General features: G+C 39.8%; 1 long non-coding RNA gene across 2 annotated transcripts; it reads right to left on the reverse strand.

The window, feature by feature from the left end:
• Positions 1 to 895: 895 nt before the first annotated feature.
• Positions 896 to 25866, reverse strand: LOC142361057 (uncharacterized). 2 transcript variants are annotated; one of them, XR_012763588.1, is made up of 6 exons: positions 25722 to 25866; positions 23063 to 23172; positions 14828 to 14984; positions 13836 to 13945; positions 5656 to 5781; positions 896 to 3758 (listed from the first exon to the last, which is right to left on the reverse strand). It is a non-coding gene; the product is annotated as an uncharacterized LOC142361057 (long non-coding RNA). The 2 variants fall into 2 exon arrangements; XR_012763589.1 differs by lacking the exon at positions 25722 to 25866 and adding an exon at positions 23955 to 24011.
• Positions 25867 to 26747: the final 881 nt, after the last annotated feature.

Consider the following 26747-nt stretch of genomic DNA (forward strand, 5'->3'; position numbering starts at 1 on the left):
TCTGTTATTCCCGAGACTGTTTCTAATGTCAACCTCCTGCTGTAGTCCCCCAATATAAGCGCTAACTGATTCATTTTCATATGATTCCTCAGAAGAATGTGAAGGTCAGGCAGTGGAAAGGCTGCTTAGATAAGGAGATAAACATTTTCCGGATATTAAGCAAAAACTTCTAAATGTTTTCCCTAATGTACTGTTCATTATTGTCAAAATAATGATGATTCAGGGAATTTACTAATTCTTCAACAGCAATTCTGTTCTATTCCAATGTTTAGCTTTTTAATATAAAATTATAAATACAACTTGCGTTAACCCAGCAAGGTAAAAGTAAATTGAATAAAAACACATGAAAATGAGAGCACCCAGTGTCTAATGGAGAATCCCAACATATCAGCAAACATGGTATTTCATACCACTGGAAAAAGCAGGTCAGAAATCCGAAGGGATCAGCAATTTGTCAAAATTTAGGTAAGTTGTCTCTGTGGTCCATTCCAGTGCACTTCTGTGAGCCACAAAAACAGGAAAATTAATGCTTCACCACGAAAAACACTGGGATTCACCAAAGGTAAATTTCCTTCCGCAGGCACAGTTCATACTGCTTTTGTTGTATCCAAACCTGAAAGTGCAGCCCCTGACTGAGAGGGCAAGAAGTTAGTTCTAACAGATACGTTCGAAAAATCTGACAGCACATTCGCTGCACTCTCACTTAAAATAGATACCAAATCCATGTTCACTCTTTCCTCAGGCTTTGGGATTTTTTTTTTACAGGTAGAGCCGCCATATTCCATTCAGGTATTAAATAAAGTTGTTTCTGTTGAAGTTTAAGTTGGGGGGATCCTACAGAGAAATAACACAAACTTCTGAAACATCATAAAATTCTGTAAGTGACAGGATTTACCCGTATATTTGGGAGCTATGTTCTTGATTCTGACCATCTCCACCCAAACGAGGTCATAGCATCCTGCCATGTGAATGGACGTGCTGAACCCCACTCCACCTCCCAAAGACACTGCGACCTTTCAAATGTGATGTTATTCATCACCAAAAAAAAGATTCAAAGTCATAAAAATCTGGGGTTCACTTGGCAGATTACTCCAGTTAAAGAAATGAGAGTTTGGCTCAAAATGTCTATGAGATAAAATAATGATGAATACACAAATGACCTTTCACAGAGATCCTATAGCATGCACAAGTAATTACAGCCAGTTCGTATTTTATTTTGTTGCTGAAAAGAAACACCTATCGTACTTCTCTCTCACTGAAGCAATCCACATTTCAAACAGACATTTAAGCAGCTAGATGTTTTCTTAGCAAAAATCAAACCTAGTTAACAGAACAACACAAATATTCATACGACAACCTGTCACTGTGTTACTTTTTACTAATAAATTTGCTTAGTTATCTTTTCAACAGACACAATCTAAAACCTCTAATTGGTAACCAAGGTCTTAATAGTCCTTCAGCAACTTCTTATAGCAACAGTGTGCTACAGCTGATAAATTACATCTGTAATGTAACACATATACTCCTAAGTACAATAACGGACATTAAAAGCATGCTCCACAACATATCTATTGCATCTATTATATAAACTGCCATAATAAAGTACCACATGGACTCACTTTCAGCTATTCGAAAAACATTAAAAATTCATGTTATATGAACAAGAACATCCAATACTCGACTTCCTTAAGTGAATATTTAAGATGCACCATGAATTACAGTGACAACTAGCAGGGCTTTAAAGCACTTCGGATGTTCGTAAAATCACCGTACTATAATGGACACACAAAATAAGTCATACATCAGCCTGCCGATGCTCAGTATTATAAAATATCTGTAAAACTCAGGACTTCTGAGAGGTGATGAGTTCCCGTCTCATAACATGGGTTATGCAATATTATACTCTTTAATGTGGAAGGGTCAATTTATATCATTTTCATATTTGATGCTACAGCGATGGATGTTGTCTCTCCGTTAATACACAATCTCTATCCTACAAACTTTTATTTTAAAAAAAGCAATCACTCAATTAAAACAAAATCCAACCCCTTTGCAGCTATTTTCCTACCCTGAAATTCCCATTACTTTGTTTGGATGAAGATCTCACAAACCTTTTTTTTTTGTTTTCAAATCTGTGCTGACAAGACTTGCTGAACTAAATTGTTGAATAATGCATCAATATATTATTTTGTATTTATGATGTAGCTCTTCCCTGTCCTTCCATAGTGCTGTGCTGAAGTTTGGAGCCAAACATGAGTTATATGCCTGCAAAGCACCATGTGTGCTAATTGTGCTTTATATATTATTAATATGCAATGCATCCTGTTACCAAGCTTCCAGGGCCCCAAGGCCTCCTGAGAGATTCGAAGAAAGAAGAGAGGAGATTCCACTTGTCCTCAGCATTCCCCACCTCCTTTTGCTGACTTTCGGTTAATGCTCTTTATCAGAACTGGAGGGAAACACAGCTTCATATGGCAGTCAGTCACCATCTTGGTCACACAGCTCTGCTTGTTGAAGCAATGTACACATGTGCATTGCAGCGCGATCTCACTTGAATTTCAGCATACAGGGTCAAGCTGTTTACGCTTCGCTGACACAGATGCTTTCTACAGTGCTGTCTCTAGGAAGACCATGTCCAAGAAAATCTTGTTAAGCACCTGACAGAACCAATTTTCTCTTAATTTCAAGACACTTGGACATTTAGATGTAATTACATGTATAAATAGAATGACTCACACAATTTTGCTGCTGTTTGTAACTTACATTTCACTATTTTCATTTAGCTGCCAGAGAGCTGACAATTGTAGTCTTCCCTGGAGATAGTGTAGTGAATCTAATTCACTGACATTCCTTGTAGTTTAGTAACAGACTGCCTGGCCGTTCAGTTGAGCACAGAGGTGAAACTACATACATTAGGATGAACCCAGATCAAAGTACCACATCTTATTTTATTTTTAATTAAAAGACCAGAAATTTAAGAGAGCGTGGCAAACTGTATAGGCATGAGAGCCCATCTAGACATGTTTGACAGGGCTCCTGTCTGGCTGACAACTTTCTACAGTTCACTGGTGTCTGACAAATTTAAAACCCATTTTCTGGGCATATTGAAAGAAAATTGAAAGGGTCCAACCATGAAGCAGTCCCTGACTGCTGCTCAGCACTGCATCTTCTCTGCTGCTGCCCTGACTGCAGACAGTCCTGTGGGCTTCTCTGCTACAGCTGGGGCATGGGGACCGCTCCAGAAACCAGTGCACTACCTGCTCCTCGTAAGGAGAGAGAGGAGAACCATAAAAGCTGCTGTCTTCCTGGCAAATACACACCTAGCATTTAACATCTCACTTTGCTTCCCTTAAATTCATAACATTCCTTACACATGTTCCTTCCTTTAAATTCATTATACAAATATAAAATTAAAAGCTTTGAAAGGACTAATGTATTCCTATCAGATGGTAGCTTCAGGTCTGTGCTTTTCCATGGCTTCATTGTAGTTTACCCAAGTGAATACTCCCAGCTCAGATGCACAGTCCCATATCTCACACGGAGAGTCATGTGCCTTTGGTACTCAGTATGGCTCAGTTAACTGCATGGCAAAGATAATACAGAAAACACCATCAAAATCTGCAGCCTCAGAGATCTGAAAAGGAAAAGCACAGAAGTACAAACAGCTCATCTGGTAGCAGCCTCATATTATGCTCCCCCTGGAAAGTAAACACAGCCTATGGAGAATTTTCCGGTAGATCCAAACTGCATGGTTCAAACTGCAGGGGAAAGAAAAGAGAGAGAAAGAGAGTCGGGGAGAAGTCATGGTGACCAAGAAAAAATACAGAAATGACAGTCTCAAAGCATCCAGTTCGTTTTGAAGTCAGTCTCATCCACTTTGATTGAGATGACTTGTGATCAGAAGATATATAAGACCATTTTGTTTATTTTCTGGACCTTTCGCTTGTAAGTACTATGATCTTTTCAGATCTGTGGAGGATATTTTGAGCAGAGGTTATGAAAGTACTGATATGCAGTTCTTGAAAGTAAAAGAAAATCTTAGTGAAGATCAAGTGATTCTTATAAAATACAAGTGGATGATATTTCCCTCTTGCTTTGTGTAATTAATACTGTACTAAAAATGAATAGTGTTGTAAACTGATTAAAAATAATAATATAAAAGACATGACATAATATACAAGGAATTACCATATCAATTATGTGTTTCCTGTCCCTTCAGTCCATTTGATCCACTAGTTCTTAATTAACATTGTGCACGTCTACATTAATGTGATAGCCTGAAGCAGGAGCACACTTCTGAATCAAATCTCCTGCCATTCCCACTTACCACATTTTGGTTCACACCTCAGAGTGACCTAAGAGCACTCAAGCTCCATTTCTTTCTATAAGCCTAAATGCAAATCTGAACTTCACAAGCTCACCTGATGAGCTGAAACCACTGATCAGTGATCAGTACAAAGGACAAGAAGAGAGTTAGTCCAAAGGCATATGCCAGGGCTGCCAGGGCCTTGGAACCTGCAAAACTGTTTGTATCACACTGAACTGCTTGCTAACATGGACGCAGTGTAGAAAACCAATTTATCATGTTCGCTTTCATTCTTGCTAACCACCTTGCTATATTTGCAGCCTGACTAACAATGCAGCAAATCTGAAATGTAAAAGGCTTCCTAATCTTTGTTAAAATTATGAACTTCTGTTAAATGTCTTGTTAACAACGTAACCAAGTTCTGGGAGTTTCCCTGACACACTAGCAATAAACCCATGGAGGAACATTTCCTGAAAGAGCTCCCTATAATTTTTATAGTGATAAAATAATCAAATAAGTTTTCAAATGTGTGACTATCAGAAACCATCAAATGATTTACTCCATTCTTCACTGTGAATATGTTCTAATCTCCGTTTTCCCTTATTCGGGATAGAGCTGAGGAAGACACAGATCAAAATCAGTATTTTTTAGAGCACCTTTTGTTAACAGAGTTGTTACAAAGCTGTTGTTAACAACAGTAACTATTTTGGACAGTAAAGTCACTGGTTCCCTCACACAGTTCCCACAGGTTCTCACTCACAGTCATGCAGTGGGACAAACAGCTGGAAGAACAATGTCAGATGTTCACTCAGAAGTGGACAACTGCACTGGCACACGAGTGGCTTCCAGGTAGTGTTGGGAAAGTCACTCACGGGGTCCCTGGCTTAATCTGATGCATGAATAACTCTGTAGCCTCTGTCAGCAGACAGCAGCTACTGCTTTCTTAGACATGGCCTGAGCTACCCAATGCCTGGTTGATGTTCCTTGGCCATGGTCTTGTGTGGCTTTGGCCAGTTCAGGGGGTGTATCCATTCTGGTGGATTTGATGGGACCATTAACCACTTCTTGGGAGACTTTCACACACTTTTCTCCCTTCAGCTGCTGTTCTGTAGTAATCATTTCTCCATCCACACATGTAGTGAGAAGGGGCTTTTATATCAAATCTTGTATCTGCTTTGTGCCGAACACTGAAATCTGGAAGCAAATAAGAATTATTTTCCAGCTATTTTCTCAACAAGAATAGACTTAAATTCTTCTAATATCCTAGAAAGGACTCCTCATTCATTTTCATATTCCATTGCACCCTCACATAGATTAGAACTGTCTTTATCTTAATCCAGCAGGTTTACCTTTTGTCCATTTCTCCTCCCCATCCCACTTGGGGTGAAGGAGAGGGAGGAGTGAGCGGCTGTCAGGTCCTAGTTGCCGGCTGCTGGGTTAAACCACTATAGTCCTTTTCGGCACCCAGCGTGGGACTTGAAGGGTTGAGATAAAGATAGTTAAAGAAGACAAAAAAGGAAATACTATTAATAATAATAACATTAACTATAATGATAATAATGAATATGCAAAACAAACTATATACAATAATCTCACCACCCAATTACCAATTCTCAATCAGTCCCCAAGCAGCGTTCATGGAACCCAGAAAACGCAGATGTTGTGAATTTTGCAAAACTCACGAAGAAGACCAAACTGTCGGAAAAGTTCAAACTCCTGGACAAGCGAGGATTCAAACTCACAGAAAAGAGAAGAGCAGATTCCTGCCCCCCAGCCAACCCCCATTCCGAAACTGAGCATGAAGTCTACAGTATGGCTGAATATGAGAAGCTGGAAAAAGTCCTTGATTTCATAGCAACAACTAAAAACATCAGTATTATTAACATTCTTCTTGTACTAAATTCAAAACACAGCATCTACTGGGAGTAAAATTAACTCTATCCCAGCCAAAACCAGGACAATTGTCCAACTGAATAAAAATTTAAAATGGTTACAATGCATCTTTTTAATGGCACATTTTAAAATAAAGAACATTTTTTAGCATAAATCTGAGTATTAATCTCACCTTATTTTCTTCCCAAATGATAACCTGTCTGCATACTTGTCTTGTTTTGTTGCCAAAAAGACAACCTATCCGAACCTATCTGGTTTCTTCTCCTCAGTTCTAGTGATGTAAAAAATGCTACCTATGAGAAACTACAGCATTCGTCTGGGCTGACATAAAGAGAATTTTTAGCTTTTTTTGTTGTTGTTGAAGCCTTCAAATTCGTTTCACAAGTCCAGTGTCCAAGCACCAGGAATTTCAATTAATTCGGAGAAAAAAATGTGATTTTCCCTCTTTTATAGACAGGAAAATCATAGTTAGGTAAAAGCCATTAAAGACAGGGGTGAAAATCTACAGCACAACCAGAAACAAAAGCTAGAATTGCTGTTTAAGGGCCAATACCTCAACAAAAGCTGCTTCCTTTCTTTGCCATGGCTGAGAATCAGAACCACAGATGCTAAAGTCCAAAACTGCAAGACGCCTTCATTTCTTTCACGAAGGAATAGTCACTTCTTCCCTGACAGCCAATCCACCACACTGTCCTTTACAGAAATACTTAGTAGCTTCTGTCCTTCATGCTTTGCTGTGTTAGCTCTAAATCATCATTCATGTATGTCCTCGTCAAACTATCTCAAATTATTTCTAAAAGGTTTAATTTGTTTTTATTTATTTACTTAGAATTGGAAGATGCACAGTTTAGACTTGCATGTAAAACCAATTAATCAGTGCAAGTTTGGGGGAGATTTGGATAATAAGGAGAAAGCTGCTTTTAACTATGGCTTCCTGCTTTTTGTGTTTTATCTATTATAGCTCTAACATGAGTCTGGCTGGGTACAGCCAGACTGCTCTGCATCTGAATAGATGGGTGATTCAGCTACATTTCAGCTAGAGGTCTATCAATTTATTCATGCAGTTTTGGAGATCAGAGTAGAGCGACCATGCGCCATGGCTGGAAAAAAGGCAAACATCACACGTGTCTTCAGAAAGGGAAAGGAGGAAGATCAGGGATCTGCGAGCCAGTCACAAGTCTCAAAACTGGAAAAATGGCAAAAAGTTTGCAGTAAAAACACTTTTTAAAATTCTGGTTTTACGAAGCTAAAATAACAATATCTAAAAAAGAAAGGGGATAAAAACAGAATGAAGGGAAGAAATCTTGAAAAGCAATGGGATAGCAGAATGAAGCTATAGAAGAATTAAGCTAAGGGGAACTTAATGCTAGAAAAGGAGAAAAGAAGCATGTGCAAGAGAAAAGAAAGATACAGAAGATAAAGAAGGAAGCTGGCTGAACAGAAAAACAGAGGACATAACATTAATTCACTTGGCTTAAGTCACCCATGGTAGAAAGGCTGCACTTGGCTCATCTTTATTCTGCAAAAAGTGTTTGCCAAAGTCCGTAATGAAGTCTGGATACATAGAAAATCTGTTGTGAATTCTCTGGGCCTTTGCATATTTTTAAATCACTCTAAATATCACAGAAAAAAACCTGATAAAATAACACTCTTCTGTGTCTCATTACAATGGAGTGAGAATTTATAACTCCACTTTGAAAAAAAGATAAGCTCATTTTTTGCACATTGCAATCATCATATGTAGTAGCAATTTTAAAATTGTGCATTATAATCAGAAGACATCATTACCACATCATAAGTCACCTAAAGACTAAGAAACCCGAAATAGCCTTTTAGCATAAAGGCTATAAAATAAAACCATGTTATAAAAATTTCAACCCCATAAATATCCAGCACCTTAAAAAAAGTTGACATTTTCAGATCATGTATGAAAATCAGCTTGCATCATTGTAGTTTCTTCTGCATGATTCCAGACATCAATTATTATTATTACTAAAATATCACCACTCACTTGTTACATGTTTTACTGAAAACATACCATAATTCCTGATTAAGAGTCCTATAATTTTAACCTGAACCTGTCCATGGAACTTTTTACTCCGAGATGGATGAGAGCTATTCCCTCAGTCACAGGAAATTCCAGGTATCGGCTGAGAGGCTGGTAAACCTGTATGCAATATTCTGTACTACTGCTACCTTGCGCATGGCAGACAGACCCCCAGGGGTGAAAGGCAGCTATGCAATGCAATGCACTGCTCAGGGACCGATTCTGCTTTGTACAGCTTACATCCATGTATAGCTGTGTAACTGTCAACTATCAGGGGGAAGAGCAAAAATGAAGGTCAGCTCTGTGATGGCTGCCATTCATCCTGTGCATGGGGCACCCTTCTGGCCCCACCAGCAAACAGAGATTCAAGTAAGGAAATCAAATAATCCAGAGAGTCTCCTCAAATTCTTAGTCACCAGCTTCATCTAAAACACTAAGTACATTTATACTGCAAAATGTAAACAAAATATAACTAAACTATTGAATTTTAATTACTTTTTCGTAATGAACACTTATTTTTAGAAACTGCACCACAAAGAGGTCGTGATGACACCGGTGTACAAGGCTGTGCTGACACCAGCTTGCCTTGTCTGCTGTCTCCTGTTTTTTGTTCTCACCTGTCCTCAGTGCCTCTGTCCTTATGTTCTGAGTGTTGTAAAAATGCCAAAACAGCTACTGAAGTCACAGATCTTATGTTTTTTAATTTTCTTTAGTTCTTAATAGGGTCCCTCTGTTCTACAAGAAACATCATTCCTTGAAACTTACTGGAACCTAATCTTGTAATCTCCCCTGTTTAGTAAAAAAACACAGCAATCCTAGTTAAAGCAATTGCTATGGCAGCTATGGGAACAGAGAGGTGGCAACATTATTTTTGAGGAACTGTTTTTCCAAATAGCAATGGCTGTCTAGAGACCGGAGGAGTGCACCAGCCCATCAGCCCATGAGACTCCTCTCTGCCTCCTTTCTTTGTGTTTGATAAGAGGAAATGGACAGATTTTACCAGAGATCAGAGGCAACTGTCTGATCCCAGTGGGCTTTTGGGACCCGAGAGCTCTTGCTGAGGGACCTACTACTTAAAAGCAAACAGCTCACCACATAGCAGGAAGAGATCTCAGAAGATGAAAATGAGGCACATAAATGGGAAGGAGGGATTTCGATGTGAGCAAAAGTGGTGAAGAAAGAAATAAACACAAAAAAAGGAGGAAAAGGCAATAAAATACAGATGGAGGGATGAAACAACCACCACCCCAATCTCTGCAGGAAAACATCATAAACTTCCTGGGCTGCAGTTCCCTTTTAAACTTCCCTGAGGATCAGCAGGCAGTTTGAGCTGACAGCAAGATGCAGATCACCCCGCTACATTTACAGGAAGGGTCCTCAGGTGAGGAGCAGTTTTGCTCATAGATATGTCAAAATCATCAGTTTGCTGGCTCTCATACTTCAGCACATGAAGGCCAGATCCTCCTCTCTCCTTCTGCTGATGGGGGTGCTTTTTCCTGGATCTTGTGTTCAAGTGAGTGGTCTTCCGCTGCTGACATTAAATATTGTTCAAGGCAAAAAGGATGTGTGACCAGACCTCTTTATCAGCAAAAAGCTAAACACATTTGTTGTGTTACTAAATTTTGTTTGGCTGCCTGAAATGAAAACTAGACTAAGTGATAACAGGCTGAAATACCCTGAGACTGAAACAAATCAAAGACTATTTTAATGGGGACCATGAAAAGTCTTCTGAAAAAATTCCAAGAGCAGAATACTACAGAGTGGCAAAAAGACTGTATTGAGGGAGTTACTTAGTGGCTTTTCCACTCCAAAAGATATTAATACAAAAATACATATGGAGCCTCTGATACAAAAAAAGAAAAATGTGGACAATCAAATATCTCTGCCCACAACTACTCAGTCCCATCAGTTCTTACAATATTTTTCTAAGTCTCATCAGCTAGTGAGAGACCATCTGGGAGAGCTCCAGTGAAGACTATATAAACTATATCATTGCCTCTTGAATGTGGCTGTGGGAGCCCCCTACCTGCAGGCTGAATGGAAGGACATGTCCAGAAAGAAAAGTTCCTTCTTGGATAATGAGATCCACATCAGAATTATGTACACTCCTCAAGAGTTTTCAAGAAAGCTTTTAGAAAGGTTGAGTGAAAAGTTGAGGATAATTCTTACTTTTAGAAAAAAACACCTCAAGGTAAGAAGACTAGCAGACACTAGTTCTGTGCATGAAGTAATGCAGTGCACAAGTCCCTTTCTTTTGGTAACACACCTACACCCACAAACATCCTTCTTTACCCCAAGGTCCCTCGTGAGGACCTCTTCTTTCAATACTCTTACAAAAAAATAGCATCCAAGGGATGCTCTGTACTACATTAACCACCACCCTTACAAAGCACTGTGGATACGTAAATCTCTGCCTTGCATTGTGCAGTAGCTCCATTCACCTGAAGACCAGAAACAAGTGTGTCCACCCTCCACTCTTGCCACCCATCACCACCACTTTGGGAGCTTCTGCTCAGTTCCCTCCCAAAGCCCGTTCTGGTTCTGCTCATGGTCGCTACTGCAGCAGATGTCTCTGGATTGCCTGCCTTCTGTTGCTTCTGTTGCTGAGGTGAATACGTGATTTCTGCTTCTAAACAGAGTCAGCTCAAATTCAGTAATGGGTACGATGTATGGTCCTCCCCCACCATCAGTATTGTCCAGCGTGGCACTGTGTTTTTGCAAGCTAGTTGGAGCAGCAGCCAAATGGCCTGATGCTGCCCATGCATAGTTCCCACCATCGAGATCTTAGTGCAATCCACCTGGTGTGTGGCACGGTCATTCCTTGTATCTGATACAAGTGACATGTCTCTGTTCACAGTGCAGGCATGAAGAGATGTAAAGGCCTGGATTTCCCAGCTCAAGCACACAGGACCCCTACGTGTCCACTGTCGTGGCTGCGGTTTCAGGGTAGTGCCTACTATCTCCTTGGCCCAAGGCTGCCGTCACTGCAATGGACACATCATGAGAAGATAGCTCCTCACCAAGTTAGGAAGATTTAATGGATCTGCATGAACCTGTGATGAATGATGGACGTTGCCCATTATTAGCAAGGAAAGGCAAGTGCTGCTCGGAGTATTTTGAAATGTTAGAAATGAGTCATGGGAATTCCTTATTTTGCACTATCAAAAGTCCTTTCCAAATAGAGAAAATAACTAATATAGGAATATCTATTTACAGCTTCAAAGCTACCATCTGCTGAATTCTTGCCACCACCCAGAGAAGCTGGTAAGTTTTTAACAACTTTGTGTTACAGGAGGGTAAAGCTGAAAAGCATCAATCTGCTTGACTGTCGAAGCTGGAACTAAAACTCAGCTCCCAGCCCCCAAACCGGTCGTTCATATCACTTCTCTCCTAAGACAGAAAATCTTACAGTGGTCAAATACAAAGCTCAAGTTGTTGTTCAAACAGAACCTGATCCAGTCAGCTTATCAATGGGAGTATTCTTTCTGTTGGCAATTCGTTGTGCAGTCAGTGAAATGCTCACAGAAAGTGGGTGTCCACAGCATCTCTGTGAATAGATGGAAGGCTGGAGCAAATTATGTTTTCTTTAAAATGGGAAAGAGAAACTGTCAGACAATTTTCCAACTTCAGTATTGTTAGCTCTTGCTAAATTAACAAAACATCCAGTACGTGACCAAATTATCAAATGGCTTAAATACATTTATAGTGCATTTTAAATATCAGTTCTAATTATATTTTCCTTTGACAAAGTAATTACACTTCAAGAAACCGCAATCAGAACAATTTTTCACTGCCAAATCTCAGAACAGAAGGTGAAAAAGGTGCTTTTAGATAATTTTATAAATGACTAGCTTAACTTTTATATAATAAAAAAACATAATAGTAAAACATCTTAAAAATAGACTAGAGAACTCACATTTTAATCTCATTTCAAGTCATTCAATGATTTGTAATTTAATGAGCCTTAATACAAAGCTTATATTTAGTTTTCTTTCCCTCCATTAACTTGATTTCTTGATATCTAAAGTTGCTGGGCTGCCATAGAGACTATATATTTTTAGTCCTAAGTTCACACAAGAGTAAAATTAACACAGCCATTTCCTGTCCCACCCCAGCTCCAGCAAGATCCTCTGAACAGCTGTCAGGGAAGACTGCAAAATACTTTTCTGAGGACTGAGGAGACATTTAGTTTGTCAGAATATCGGGTTAAGGGCTATTGAGCATAAAAGACTGGGACAAAAGGCAGGGAGAGAAGCAATATATTAAAAACCCAGACACAGAACCAACCCCAGAGAAACAGGAGAAAATAGAGACTACACAAAAGACCAGACCTCTTACATTGTTCATTGACGGGACATTGCAGAAACCACTCAAAGCTTTGAGGAGCTTCAAGCAGAACTTTGTAACTGTAAGAAGGTGGGAACAAGATCACCACGGGTCTCAAGGACAAGAGCAAACTTATTATGGGACATTTGAGGGAAATTGTGGGAACGTGATAAACTTCTTATGGGATGTTTAAGGGAAGGGGAAAGGCAGGCTTCAGGGGAGATTAGAGAGCAGCAATAATGGGAAAATGGAGAGAAGGGCAGATAAAAGTGGCTAAGTCCTGTGCCTGATCACTGCAGTCTGCCTTTGTTATACTCAATTTTTAAATATCACCCTGACAGAGAGTGTTCACCAGTCCATGCAAATCTACACTAGAGAACTTCAAGACAGAGCAGTTAGTGAGTAGAAGAGGTCAGGGGGGCAGATACCAGGGGTCTGAGGATTGGCTAATGGAGGAACTGTAGGTCTGAGCCAGCTATGGGGCAACCCATGGGCCTGAGTGGTGGCTACTGGAGACACCATAAGGTTGGACCTGTTACCAGAGAGACGCATTTGTGTTTATATGTGCATGTGTGTGTGTGGGTGTGAGATATGTTAGCAAGGTTTCACCTCAACTAAACAGCAAGAAAGGACCATTTAGATTTCTCATGTTTGTGTCAGGTGGCTGCTGCAGCCAGGAAAACAATGCTGAACCCCGAAGCCTCCCTGGCTCAGCTTCCCTCCAACAGTGCTCTCTCTGTGGTCCTGGTGTCTTGACATGCACGCACACCCTACTCCAGGTGTGCTGTGGATGAGCAGAACTACTCCTTCAAGGCAAAGTTGAAAGAGAAAACATCTATTCTGTTCCTGCCACGTGGATGCAGTGCTCTTCTAGCCTGAGGCAGCAAGATATGCATGGAAAAACTCCCAAATTTCCACCAGGTTGACTTTTCTGAGTTTCTCCTTCTGGACTGACAACAATGGGATATCATCAGCATGACTAAACCAAGAAATGCTGTTCTTCAACTGTTTTCTCCTCTCATTCTCACAACGCAAAGCATGGGAGGGATTTCTGACAGCACACAGAAAATTACAGACTTCATGAAGCCAATGGCGATTCTGTGAGAGATTTCTTCTGAAGGTGATGCTGCATGGACTGCATCTACAAGGCAGCATGGTGACCTGGATGCAGTATCTTTTTAAGCCCTGCCTCAGTCTCAAAAAGTACCAGTAAGGTCTGAAAAAGTTTCAAGTAGCACTAGACATACCATCTTAGCTACTTACCTCCCCGCAGTGCCTTTGAGAAAACCACACACCCACAACAGCTCACAGAAAATCTTGGTGGAGATACAGGTAAATAGTGTGTTGGATACAAGTTTATCTGCACAGCCAGCCTAGTAGCAGATTGAGAGAGGGAAGATAATTAGCAAATTTGGGATATTGGCAATACGCAATCTGAGACAAAAATCTTTGCTTTGAGGCTCTGACTTATGGTTTTGGCCCCATTTCTGTTCCAGTTGCCCTTTCAGATGCTAGAGACGGCCCAAGTGACAGCTGACCACAGTTCTATTCTTTTTTTCCCCCCTTAATTAAAGTATGCTACATGCTTTTAGAATCAGATAATTTTGTTTAAGGTCTTTTTTTTTTCCTGTGTTCAGTTAATTAGCATCACAGCCATTAAATCTGAAATGAGTTTGGTGGTTTTCAAATCCCACTCACACTCGACCGCAAGGTTCAGCGCCACTGCAAGCTCTTAGCAGCCTCTCGCATGCATCCAAGCAGCTCATACGTATTTTCTTAAGAAGGGAAGTATTCCTGGAGCAATGCTGTATAGCAATTATAATTGCTACCTTGGTTCTTTTTGCTATATTGGCAGCCATTTTGTGAGTGGAATCTCTTTCTCATCGTTTTTCATTGCTACACATCTTATCAGTGTCCTCCCACAGTAATGCCACAAGTGGGGTCAGTTTTTTCTGTGTGTGTGAACTGTTTTGGAGGTCAGCTCTGGGAACAAAGAGCTGTGAAAGCAGCACAGTTGAGCCCCAGGAGTCCAGCACCAACGTGCTCCAGACACACATGTAGGACCTGGGAGTGACAATCTGCTCGACACAAAGAGATATCGGGAAGTAGCTGCAGAAACAGCCTCCGTCATCCTTGCTGTTGGATACATCTGGATCAGAAATAAAGGTCTGTCTCATAACAGCATTACAGACAACAGTAATTATGTCTGAGACTACGGAGGCTAACTGGACTAATCAGGCCATATTTTTACTCACTTCTCACTGGATTCAAGTCCCACTTCTGATGTGAATATTTGAATATACTGGAGTATTCCACCCATGCAGTGCTTGGTTCTAATTCATAGCCAGGTTCTGAGTATGAACAATGCCCAGAAATCATTTCTTAAAGGCCTTTTTGTAGTAGTGATTGTGACTAGAACAGAAAAAAAAAAAAAAATTCAGGCACATTGGTATTCAGATCCAAGCAAAAGGCATTAGTGTAGTCCTAAACATCATTGGCCTGATTTATGGCCTGAATTATTATATTCCTCCAGGCTTTCAGTGTTGACATACTTGCTGCATGCTGTCTGTTTCACACAGTTCTTGGTCTTTCCCAGTATTATTCTGTAAAAGTTAGCATTTATGCAAAAGAAAACTAAGGGAAGATTAGAAAGGCCAGAACGGTGCTAGGCCCAGCATAGAAATCACTCAGCCAAAATGCCTTATGTGTTGTCGCCAGTGGCACAGCTGTCCCTTCTGCTCTCCACTCTTACTTTTGAAATATCGTTGTTCTCCCCCTTAATATCATGATGCTTCATGAAAAAGCACATGAGCATAGGCTTGAGCCTGGGGTTCACAGCAGCAGGACTTCGGTGTTGATTATGAGCCATTCTGATGTTTTCCACTGATTACCATTCGGGTTTCTCTTCTACGCAACATCTAAAATGATTCTTCATGTTTCTGTTGTCCTCTCTCCTAGTATAAGCGAAAAGAGCATTCCCTAATACTGAAAGGCAGATAAGGAACACTTTCCCCAAGCAAAGCACAGCTAGCCTGTGGCCAAACTCTTCCACAATATTCTTCTATGTCAACATTTTTCCCAGATCCCCAAAATGATTATGCATTTGTACTGATAAGGAAAATACCCAGAGGTACCATTATGACAAGAGCTTTGGTGGGAATGATTCTCCTCAGTCTTCCTTCAAGGTACAAAATAGCTTCTCACTCAAGGAGATAAAAAAAAGAAACTTGCTGTATACTCAAGATACTAGGTAACTGCCAACTTTGTATTTCTATAACACATCTGATACCTCCTGTTACTGGAGGCAAATTACTGAGCTAGATGGATCAGTATTTGAATAATAAGATTATTGTTTCTTTATTAATATCACAAAAGATGTCCACCAGTGACTACAATGGAGTGCGACTTGACAGCAGACCACTTAGTCTTTTCACAAATGCATGCCAGCAAGACAGACAAGTGAAAAGCAATTTTTGTGTCATTTTTTCCCTGTTTTTCATTTGTTTCCTGATATTTCTCTATAAGTTCCATCAACAATCAAAAATTCAATAGTCTTACAGGTTGCCTTACTCAAAGCAAGATCTTATTTTAAACTTGCCTTACCTATTCCCTCACAAACTGTCTACTGGAAGCAGAAATTTTACAGCTTTAAAAATACATTAATACGAAGCTGGAGGCAAGAGTTAATGACAGCCATTTCTACCTTTCTCTAAGTACTGACTGTACATGCACAGTCTCAAAGAAATTCTTGTTTCTAATAGTATGCAACCTTCATTACAAGATGAGGAATGAGGCAAGTTTCCTTTCTTTTCCAGGAAGACAGGCTTTTAAGGACTTCAGATTGCAAAGGAATCAAATGGTAAAAAACCAGTACTACCATGCTTTCCTTTGCTATCTCACCCCAGGTTGCAGGCACACCAAATATGCAGCTGTATTGTCACGAGATCGTTCAAAAAAGAAATATAGAAGACTTTAAGGACCTTCAGCCATTACTGTCACACAATACGAGGATCGATGCCAGACTGACTCTATATGTGTGTCCAGCTTCTGTATTTCCCCAATGAAAAGCCTCAGATGTTCACTCTTGGCTACTTCTGAAATCTTGAGCATAAATATTTCTTTTTTTTATAAGTGAATAAGTTTTTCATTATGACTCACTGAAAGAAGGATATTTTTGTTCTATTTTATTTCCTTATTTATTGACAGGTTGAAGTTGCAGACATCAACAAAAGCTATTCTGCTACTGATAAAATGACAAATGAAGAGACATGTACTGTGCTTAAATGGCTTTTCCTCTTTAAGGTTTTGTTAAAAAAGTAAATGTTTATTCTGTTTTTAAGATGTGACTGTCAGTTCCAAAGCTGCAGGTTTCCTGATGAAACAGTGAAGTTCACAGAACTGGACAGCAACTCCCCCTACACCATGCATTTAAATAATGTAAGTATTCAAATGAGCTGTTGTTTAAGTCTTATCCTTTGAGTACATAGAAATGGTAATCTACGCTCCACAGTGGCCGAACTAAATGTTCGTTACTGGACGCAGTTGAAGAAGCAAGCAAGGGTGATAAATCCCCACCATGGCAAGGAAAACAACCTCTTAAGCTGAAGAAAACAGCTTTCCAAGCCTTCTGCATAAGGAGCACACAGTCTAATGTCTCCAAACTACTTTGTTGTGTGTATCCTCTAAAACTGTAACTGACTTAAGAAAGGTCTTGACAAAGAACTGAAGTAGAAATCACTGTGGCAGGCAGGCATTGACACTGTCAGAGAATATAGGGACATTTTAAACGCTGTAAGAGTGTTCAGTGCCTAAATCCCACCTTTCTCAACCAGCTCTGAATCCTTTGCACTGTAGAGCTCAAGCATACCCAACAAATAAGTCCTGTCTCCTGCTGCGCCTTCCCCACAAGACTAACTCCAGGGAAGTTAATAGCAGGATTAACTCATGGATTAATGAGAATTACGCACATGTCATTTCATGTCTTGCTCTGCACAGTTTATACGTGCCATCACTAGAAGAGTGTCACCAAATTGGAACCTGTCTGGCTTCCTCTGTGCACACTACACAGCTGCACAGAGGTGCTCCGTGTATGCACAGCAGAGGTCCAACACCTCAGAGCTCATCAGACTTACTGGGCAGCGGCAGACTGACTTCACACAAGACGGGCATTAAGTTTCAGACACATCCACCTCATCATACAGCTAAGCTATGCTGAAGCTAGTTGCTCTTAACTGTTCTACCTGAAGCAGCCCAACCAAAGCAAGCAGCCTGGCAAAAGCAGAGACAGAGATACTTTTGCACGGCTTCACCAGCTTTGTTCTTCTCAGCCTCAGTTCCTCTCCATTCCACAAGCCTGTGAGCAGCTGTGGACAGAGTTCATGGCTACATTTTGTAGGCTGAGAGAGGAATTTCCCACTAGCTCAAATCCTGGAGCTGACAAGCCTGCTCTATAAATAAGAGAAGTGGCAGTTTTTCATCGTGAGCTTAAATTAGGTTTGAACATTCTGAAAAACCTCCTGTGAACCTGAAACACTGATAGGAAGTGCACACATTTCCTCCTTGTCTAACCTATCTCAAATTAACCTACTCCTGCCCATCTAACTTCTTCCCATTTGGAGGAAACTTTGTGACACCCTCAATCAGACACAGAAAAAAAGGTTTAGGAAGTCCATCCAAAATTTTGTCTCTAGCTTGAATGCTCAGCTAATTACGGAGGTATCTATGCTCCCTTGGTACGGCTTGAACAACACGGTCCCGTGGTGCTCACGTTCTGCTGCCAGCAGACACCCAAAGTTCATGAAAAAAAAACAAATATAAGGGGGTAACTTTTCCCTCATGCCCACCAGGCAGGCTAGTGATTACTGTCTTGTTCTCCGTTGATATAAAAGTGCCAGATCCAAATCCTTCCTCTTACACCTCACAAGAAATCTCAGTATAAATTTCGACTTCCAGTAGGGATATCCTGATTGTTAGATTACATTTGCATTTCTTCTGTTGGAATTTCTCTATTTTGTATACAATTATCCAATGTCTTCAGGAGCAGAATTTTAATGTCTGCTGTCTGTGCTTTCAGCATCTTCTTGTGGTACATCTCAGGTAGAACACATCTTCAAAATGGTGTCTGCAGAAAATGTGTCCCCCTCAAACAAGTATTGACAGTGCATTAAAATAGATTTTTAATTTTCCTTTTCTTTTAGGCTGAGGTATACTTTCAAGTGAAGGGATCCACTTTTGCTACTACAGAGATCAATGAGAGGACCATCATATCGGTTTTTTCCCCTCTGGCTCTGTGATTTCCAGATAAAGCATTTTACTAAGCTCTGTATGACTTAACCTGAAGGTGAACTTTCTAAAAGCATCAGAAAGGTATCACATTTCTTGCGTATTCCTCTGTATTCTGCTGAGAATTTTCATATTCAAGAAAGATGGTTTAGAAATTTTTTCATCACCTATTTATCTTCCTTTCCAGTGAACACACCCTCAAATGCAAGCAAGGATTTTATATGTTCTAAAACTAATAAATGGCATTTTATTTCCTGGTAGTATTAAAAATTGCATCTGTTCCAACTTATTTACCAGTGAATTTAATTCATATATTCCTTTATGGAGTTTAGGTCACCTCAGCAAACATGAATTTTACCTCTTCACCTTCTACTGTTTATGGATTTTCTTTCAGAAGTAATATCTCTGTTGCTGTCACCATATCCGTATCCAGCTTGAAATTAATAAATATCCCACTTCTTTTCATGCTGGCAGTTCTTTAAGCTTTTGCTGCAATATTGACAAAGATTCTTATGATATATTCTCTGAGGTAATATTGTCACTGCTATCCTCTGAGCAGCCTGTGCATGGAAACCCTAGCAAAGCAAATCAACACATTTTAGTTCTTGCATGTTTGTTACAAATACCAGTCACTGCCTAGGGTTGAGTAGTTTGATAGATGTGCTGAGTTTTTGTGGTCTCAACCTTCAAATTGAGTCTACCTTCCTGTCCTAGATCTTTTTTATGATTTTGATTGTCTATCATACATGTAGCAGCAAAACAGTCTTCAGTCTCCATAAGGTTCAAATTGTAGTGGGTTACTCATTTTTCTGGGTAACTTGGTTTCAGTTTTTTCACATTTCTATTTATTCTGACCTTGCGTTTGGATCAAAACGTACCAACCTTAACATTTATGAGTTGGTTCATAGACAAATGCTTTCAGAAAAGGGACCCTTCTCATCACCCAACACAAAGACATACTCTTGCCCTTCTAATTCATGGAAGTGTAGTGAATTTCTGTTCTTGGACATATTCAAAAGTAAGTCAGATAGGTCCACCAGCAGCCTGATATAACTTTCAGGGTGGCCCTGCATTGAGCAGGAGCTTTGACTAGATGGCCTCCAAGGATCCCTTTCAACTTAATTATTCTATGAATATGTAGCATTAGCATGCTATCCTTGTAATATTGATCTTATTATTGAAATTTGCTCTCTCTTGGGAAGTTTTGCTGTAAAATGAGCTGTGAATATCGTGCTTATGAAATCACCAGACGAACAGGGATTACCTCACCTTCATAGAGATTGCGTAAACTTCCCAGCAGTTTTTACAACTTCAGTTTGTAAATATCTTTCTCTTCTTTTTCCTTATCTAGGGAAGGCCTGCTGTACTAACTGTGTGGTAGATCAGTGCTCTAAACATATGATACCCTAAGCCCTGCATGTTTCTTGCAATGCTTGCTCTTTAGGTGGTGAACCACTCATTAAAATCCCAATGTGTAGAGAGCGCTACATGTGTTGTTGAGGAATATTTGTTCCTGAAGCCTGTGTGTTTCTCTGTAGCCACCCCTGGGTGTGGAGCTCCCAACCTCGCAGGCTGCTGCTGCTGCTGTCCACTAGAGCCCTGCTCAGCCAAACCAGCCAGCACCTTTCCTTCAGCAGCATCCTCCTCCTACCCTCTTCCCACCGAGGCTTTCTGACTCTGCTTGCCAGTGTTTTGGGATATTCACAGCTTTCCTAGCAGAAGACTTTTCCAAAAGGAAGGGAAGTATGAGGACTTCTTCTTTGGTTGACACAGCCCAAGGTGCAGCTGGTGACAACAGACCCACACATTGCTCACCCATTCATGGGAAAGACTCTGGCAAAGTCTAGTTGGAAGTCAATCACCACATGCAACCATAGCAGCTTGTGTCAGATACCAATACATCACAGCACCTAACACACTCCACCACCATCTTCTAGCCCATCTTTCTTCAGCATGATTTAATCCTCCTCCATGTGGAATTCAGGGTTCTGAGTGTTTCTGCTGTAGATGGATAGACGGGCACTAGGAGTTGGCTACTGCTTGGAGGATAAAGCAGACACAAAGTATGAACTGACCAGAGCAGTATAAAACATAGCCACCATTCCCATTCTGCCCTATAAGCTCAATGGGTGAGGTTAGTAAATATGATTTCCTGCAGTGATGAGTTTGATCCTGTCATTAGATTTCAGCCACTGGAAATGTCATTTGTTTAACTGTCCAGCTTTGGAAAGGGTGATGTTAGGCAACCTCACTCCACATACATGTCAGGGAAAAGACAACAGAAGTGTGACCAAATTATTTTAGCTAGGTGTTTACGTGACCAGGAAATCACCCACGTGAATTGTAAGACAAAGCCTGAAAAACCAAAGCCATAAAAGTAGAGAAAACTTTGCATAATGTGGCAGTCCTAAGGTTCAGTAAGTGGAAATCTCCTACTGAATCTTCTTTAAAATAAGGCATTTTGGATGAAGTCAGAAAGACAGATCCCAAGGTGCTGTTACTGCTTAGGATGGACCACTTCCTACAGCCAGTTGGCACAGGCAAAGGTATGTAGAGTTTTTTAAATATAAATATTTAGGGATCAAAATTTAATCAACAAAGCATCATCACTGTGTGTCTTTACGGTTTTAAAGTTTTTGGATTATGACAAATCATAACATTCACAAATTTTATTGTGTTTGAAGACCTTTACTCAATACTTCTTCATGCACCGTAGCTCACTTACATTTTTTAAATAAACTGTCTAATTTGCAAAGTAAAACTGATCTATTTTTGCAGGTGACTTAGGTGAGCATATAGATCCTATGATTAGCAAAAAGAAAATAGCCAAAACAAGCAGTTCACAAGAAGCTTATGGACTCAAACTCTTTCAGACTACCTGGTAAACAAATAGCTAGAAATAACAGATGTAGCTGGAGAAATCAAGGTTGGTTTGAGAAGGACCTGTAAACAAGTACAGGGCTAAATCTGCAGTGACCCGATTGACTTCACAACCTTGATGCATCCTACAATTCTAGCAAAGATGACTGTACAATATTTCTAGGTGATAGGTGCCAGATATGACCAGACCATTTTATTTCTTGTGATCTACAATGGTGAAGTGACACACAACAATTATTTACTTCAGGATTTATCACAAGCTTGTGATTCCATCTTTGCAAGGAATCAAATGTTACATCAGACATTACAGGGCTATGCTGTAAATCTTTTACAAAACTGGAGCACACGTTCAGTATGTTAAGCAAGATCTGAAGTTATGTTTTTTGAAACTTTTAAACTGGCACTTCAGCTTCCTCCTTTTCTTTGCTATGCCCAGTGCTGCACATAATAGTAAGTTTTAACTTTGATACAGTTTAGAAAGGACTGGGTAAGTCAGTGCTTTTATTACAGTGAGTTGAGGAGTACATTGCTTGCATGATATCCATCAGCTGAAACTCTTTTTATGCTTCATTAACATTCTATCTCTAATTGTTTTGCATGATCTCTTTTTTTTAACATGCAGCTGTATGCAATTACCAAATTGCTTAAATGTGCGGTTACTAATTTTGTGGCCAGTTAAGGATAAGCAGTACTTCAGTCCGCAGGATAGTGGAGTTAAATTGTCTTAGTCAAACCACCCACTGAAAATGTAACGGTTAGTTGAACATATTGCTAATTCTACTTTTTCTCCCTGTTTCAGGTTCCTTTGCATCCTACTCTCACCACATACCTCATGTTTGACTTTCTTCCTAAGTATCAGGAAAACCTTCTATTTTTAAGGGGGAAGGAGGGAGGTAGTAGCACAAGAAGAACTGCAGAAACATATTACGTAAAAATCCAAGGGATTACTTCAATCACAAGTAATTTCAATCATTTTAATCAAGCAATAAGAACTCACATTGTGATAACTCTCCACATTTTTTAATAATTGTCCCTCCTGAACTGATGTTAGTCCCCAGATCAGTTCTCTTTTAGGAAAAACCTTTGTAATCTGATACTTCTCCTTCGCAAACAGTGTGAAATATGTTAATTCCTGTTGATGAGTCTTTTCAATAAGCGTAAAACCAATGACATCACAGTGTGTGTGTGTACTCACTGCAGGAAATTCCAGCCTCCCTGAGAACCAGCAGTCCAGCTAGATCCTGCAAAATATCTCACGTCCCAGCAGGAAACGTTTTCTCCAACCCAAAATTCATGAAAGCTTCAGGTTTCTTTTCACTTGCTCTTACCAGCTTCCTATCCACGTGATGCTCTATCTTTTGCAGCTCTTCAATCTTCAGTGCATTATTTGAAGTCCTTTACTATCCTGCCATCCATTGGCTCGCTGACATACAGAATCCTGTAATTAACAGGCAAGGGCAGAATTTCAAAAATATGAAAAATTTAAGGCCTGCTATCCTATGACAAAGATGCAATATCGTCCCAACTAATTAACACTGACACTGAGTGGGCTACACAGTAGCTAAATTGCAAGCTGTTTTGTTTAGTTGCTCGGTTGGCATTATTTATGTCCTGTATTAATTTAAGCAAGAACGGGTTTTGTTCTTTGGATTTCAATGAAGACTGTATTAAATATAGCTACTTTCATTTTCTTTGCCACTTTTCCTTGATGTTGCAAAAAGACCAATTTGAAAAGAAAGAAGAACACAGTAAATTTTGTCTCAGTGGGAGATGCACTCACAGTTGGATCCCTTCTTTTTATATTTCTCATAAATGTACAAGTATGTTGCCTCCTGCATTTTCCTAATGATAGAAATTTAAAGGCCTAGACAACAATCAACACTACAGGGGCAAAGCTAGTGCTATTTTGTTACCACAGGAAAAAAAAAAAAATCAAAAGCTGGATCTGAAGCTATACATTTTTCAACTTCTTAATTTCAGTTTTTACCACTTTTGCTTATCATTCATCAAAAAAACAGAGCTCTCAAGTAACTGCTGAGTATATCAGATCATTTTTTAATTAAGCATGAATATTAAATAGCGAGAGCGGCATTTTTCTTAGTGAACGTGGTATCCATAAGCAGCATGTTGACAGAGGACACTGAACCTCAGGTAGGTTAAATAATTTCCTCAACTCCCTACATGCAATAAGTAGCTAAAAAAGGGCATGGGTGACATTACCAGGCTGTTCTGCAGAACAGGAGTCAATCTGGAGAAAGATTGTGAGGACCAGAGAAATCTGCACAGACAGAATGCAAACATACTTCACAACTCCCATCAACTGCAGTGAATTTTCTGACATTTTAAGAGATGACACTGTTGAGTTTCCAGTTAACACCTTGACCTCCAGTGGGGCAAAATGAAGATGAGACATAAAATCCACATCAAAACTAACAAGCCTCCAGTCTGTTCAGCCACTTGTAGTTGAAGGAGAGGAAGAGACAGCACTAAGATTATGATTTTGGAGCAGGCTTGTTTGAAAGATCAGGACAGGGTGGTGTTGTCCAAACGGGATGAAAAAGGTGCCTTAGGGATTTAGTGAGGAAATAGTGAAGAAAGAGATCATGTGCCCCTTTCGTTTCTTTTTTTTAGTGAAAATAATTAACCTCAGACGAAAATTTGAAGAAGAAAAAGAGTACTGTGTTTGCCATATTAACAATCATAGTAGAAAATATGTATGAGGATACAGGTTTTCATTAAGGAATTAATAAGGTGTTGGATGCACTCAAAGCAACGTTCTCCACTTAAACTCCCCTTGATTTAAACATTGCTACAAGAATAGCTAATGCATTGAGGAGATAACAAATGTCCCTCAACTAAAGAAAATTACAGGGAGATCATCACAGAAATACAGTCTCAGCACAGGGAGGTATCGTTATTTTCAGACTCTAGCAACCTCTGCTCAGAAGAAATATAGCCAGCATCAGACCTAATTTACACCAGTGAAAATCCATGTTGAAGCCAATAATTTATTTTAACTAATTATTCTGAACAGGGGTTAGAATCTGTTCCAGAGCCTATAATTTTTCCTCATGCCTGAAAAAAATGTAGTATAATGGAATTAGAGATCACAAGACTGAGACCTTATAATTCTCTGAGAGACTGGATAATGAAAAAATGTCTCTAAGAAAAGAAATTCCCATCTTCTACTCTGAGCTGTGATTGGAAGCTGGACAGCCATCACCAACTCTGCGCTATCTCTGGTACACTAAGGCTCTCCTCTGGAAGGTGATTCAGAAGGCCGTAGTTGCAAACCCTTCTTATTAAGTACAAAAAATGTCAAAACATTTGAGACTTCTTGAAAAAACATGGGGTTTTAATATAAATTAGGGGAAAATATGTACAGCAATGCTATTCAAGTATCAGTTTGCAGTTATTCTAGGAAGATAAACCAACATTCACATTCTCGGGTGTGTAAAGGGAATGCCATCATATTCTCTTATAAATGAGAGGGAATGAAACAACAGAGTTACATTCTTCCTCCACATCCTTTTCTGCCCTCCCTAATATTAGTGCTGAATCTGCTCAGAGTATCACGCAGACCGATGTATTACAATTGACAACATGTTAAGGTTTGACTTTCAAAACAAGAAAATCACTACTTCAATCTATGCTATTCACAGTGAGAAACACTGCATTGTTGTTGCTTTGTCTGCTTTTGTAATTTTTTACATTCCCAGCAGCAGCAGAACAGGATGTATTAGGCAGTATGAATGATTCACCATTTTTTAGATGTTATTACAAAACCTGAATTTTGACATCCTTTACTGGAGAGTTTTGTTATTATTCTTCATGGGTTTAGAGCTTCAGAGATTTTGTTGTAATAAAAATAAAGGAAACACATTAGTACTTCTTGAAATTCACATTGATGTATATGCAATTTTTTTAAATAACTATTCATAACATAAGAGACATGCAACACATTCCAATAAAGTCTTACAGTCTTACCTTTTGCTCTGTCCAGGCTCAGGGACCTAAAGTGCTTTCAGATTGCAACAAACTCATTATTTGCACCTACACACACCTCCATCCAGAGCACTATAGAAATCTCGACAGCCATTGCAGCTCAACAGAGCAGCTTTTCACAGCTCACAGCAGCACTACATGGTAGTTATAAGCACCGAACACTGAAGACATATCCAGTGAAGCTGCAGGGGGATTTAGGGATGCAAAATGTAAAGTAAGATATTATAAGCTATAATGGTAACAATGCTTGCAGTTAAGGTTATCTGACAATTTCATTTATCAGGTTCTGTTTCAGTTGCTTATAATTTTAGTTATTGAGTTGGAGGTTTTCTGTCCCAGGTGCCTGTCCTGAGTTAAAATTTCAGCTCAATTTTTTTCTGCTGTTACCAGAACAAGCGCATTGTTGGTGTTGTGAATGCAATTAGTTTCAGGTGGTCTAAGAAGTCACCACTCCAACAGGTTTCGGTTACCTCCACAGCAGCCGAAGAGCTCTCCCACCGTCAGCTATTGTTGGGAAGGCTCACACAGACACGATAAGGCGATAAAACCTTCAGCTTCACAGACCTGACCACATAAGTATTTCCACCAGGGCCATGAGCATAAGGAAATAATATTATCTTTGGGCCATACACTACTCTCAACAGTTCTGTGGTTAACGCCCCTAAGTTCTGAATGAAGTGTTTGAAAAATAGTGCAAGGGAGGGCCACTGAGGTGTTAGAAATTACAATGTTCCTGTAAGAGCTCAAAGCTTAGCCAAAACTACAAGGCTTCAGGGTAAACCTTGTTTGCTATAAAATTATGAAGGCCCTGGGTAAAGGGTGGAAACAATCTCAGGAGGGATCCACCTGGGGAAGCAGGCACTGAGGACTCAGAGTGTTGAGTTACAGGCTGCTCTCTGTGGTCTCTGAGATAACTTTCATGCGTTTCAACGAGGAGGAAAGCAAGATAGCAGGGCACTGAAAAATTAGCATGGAAATAGGGACAGACAGGGAAAGTAGCTAAAGTAA

The sequence above is a fragment of the Opisthocomus hoazin genome, chromosome 4 (assembly GCF_030867145.1).
Source record: "Opisthocomus hoazin isolate bOpiHoa1 chromosome 4, bOpiHoa1.hap1, whole genome shotgun sequence".
Classification (NCBI taxonomy): domain Eukaryota; kingdom Metazoa; phylum Chordata; class Aves; order Opisthocomiformes; family Opisthocomidae; genus Opisthocomus; species Opisthocomus hoazin.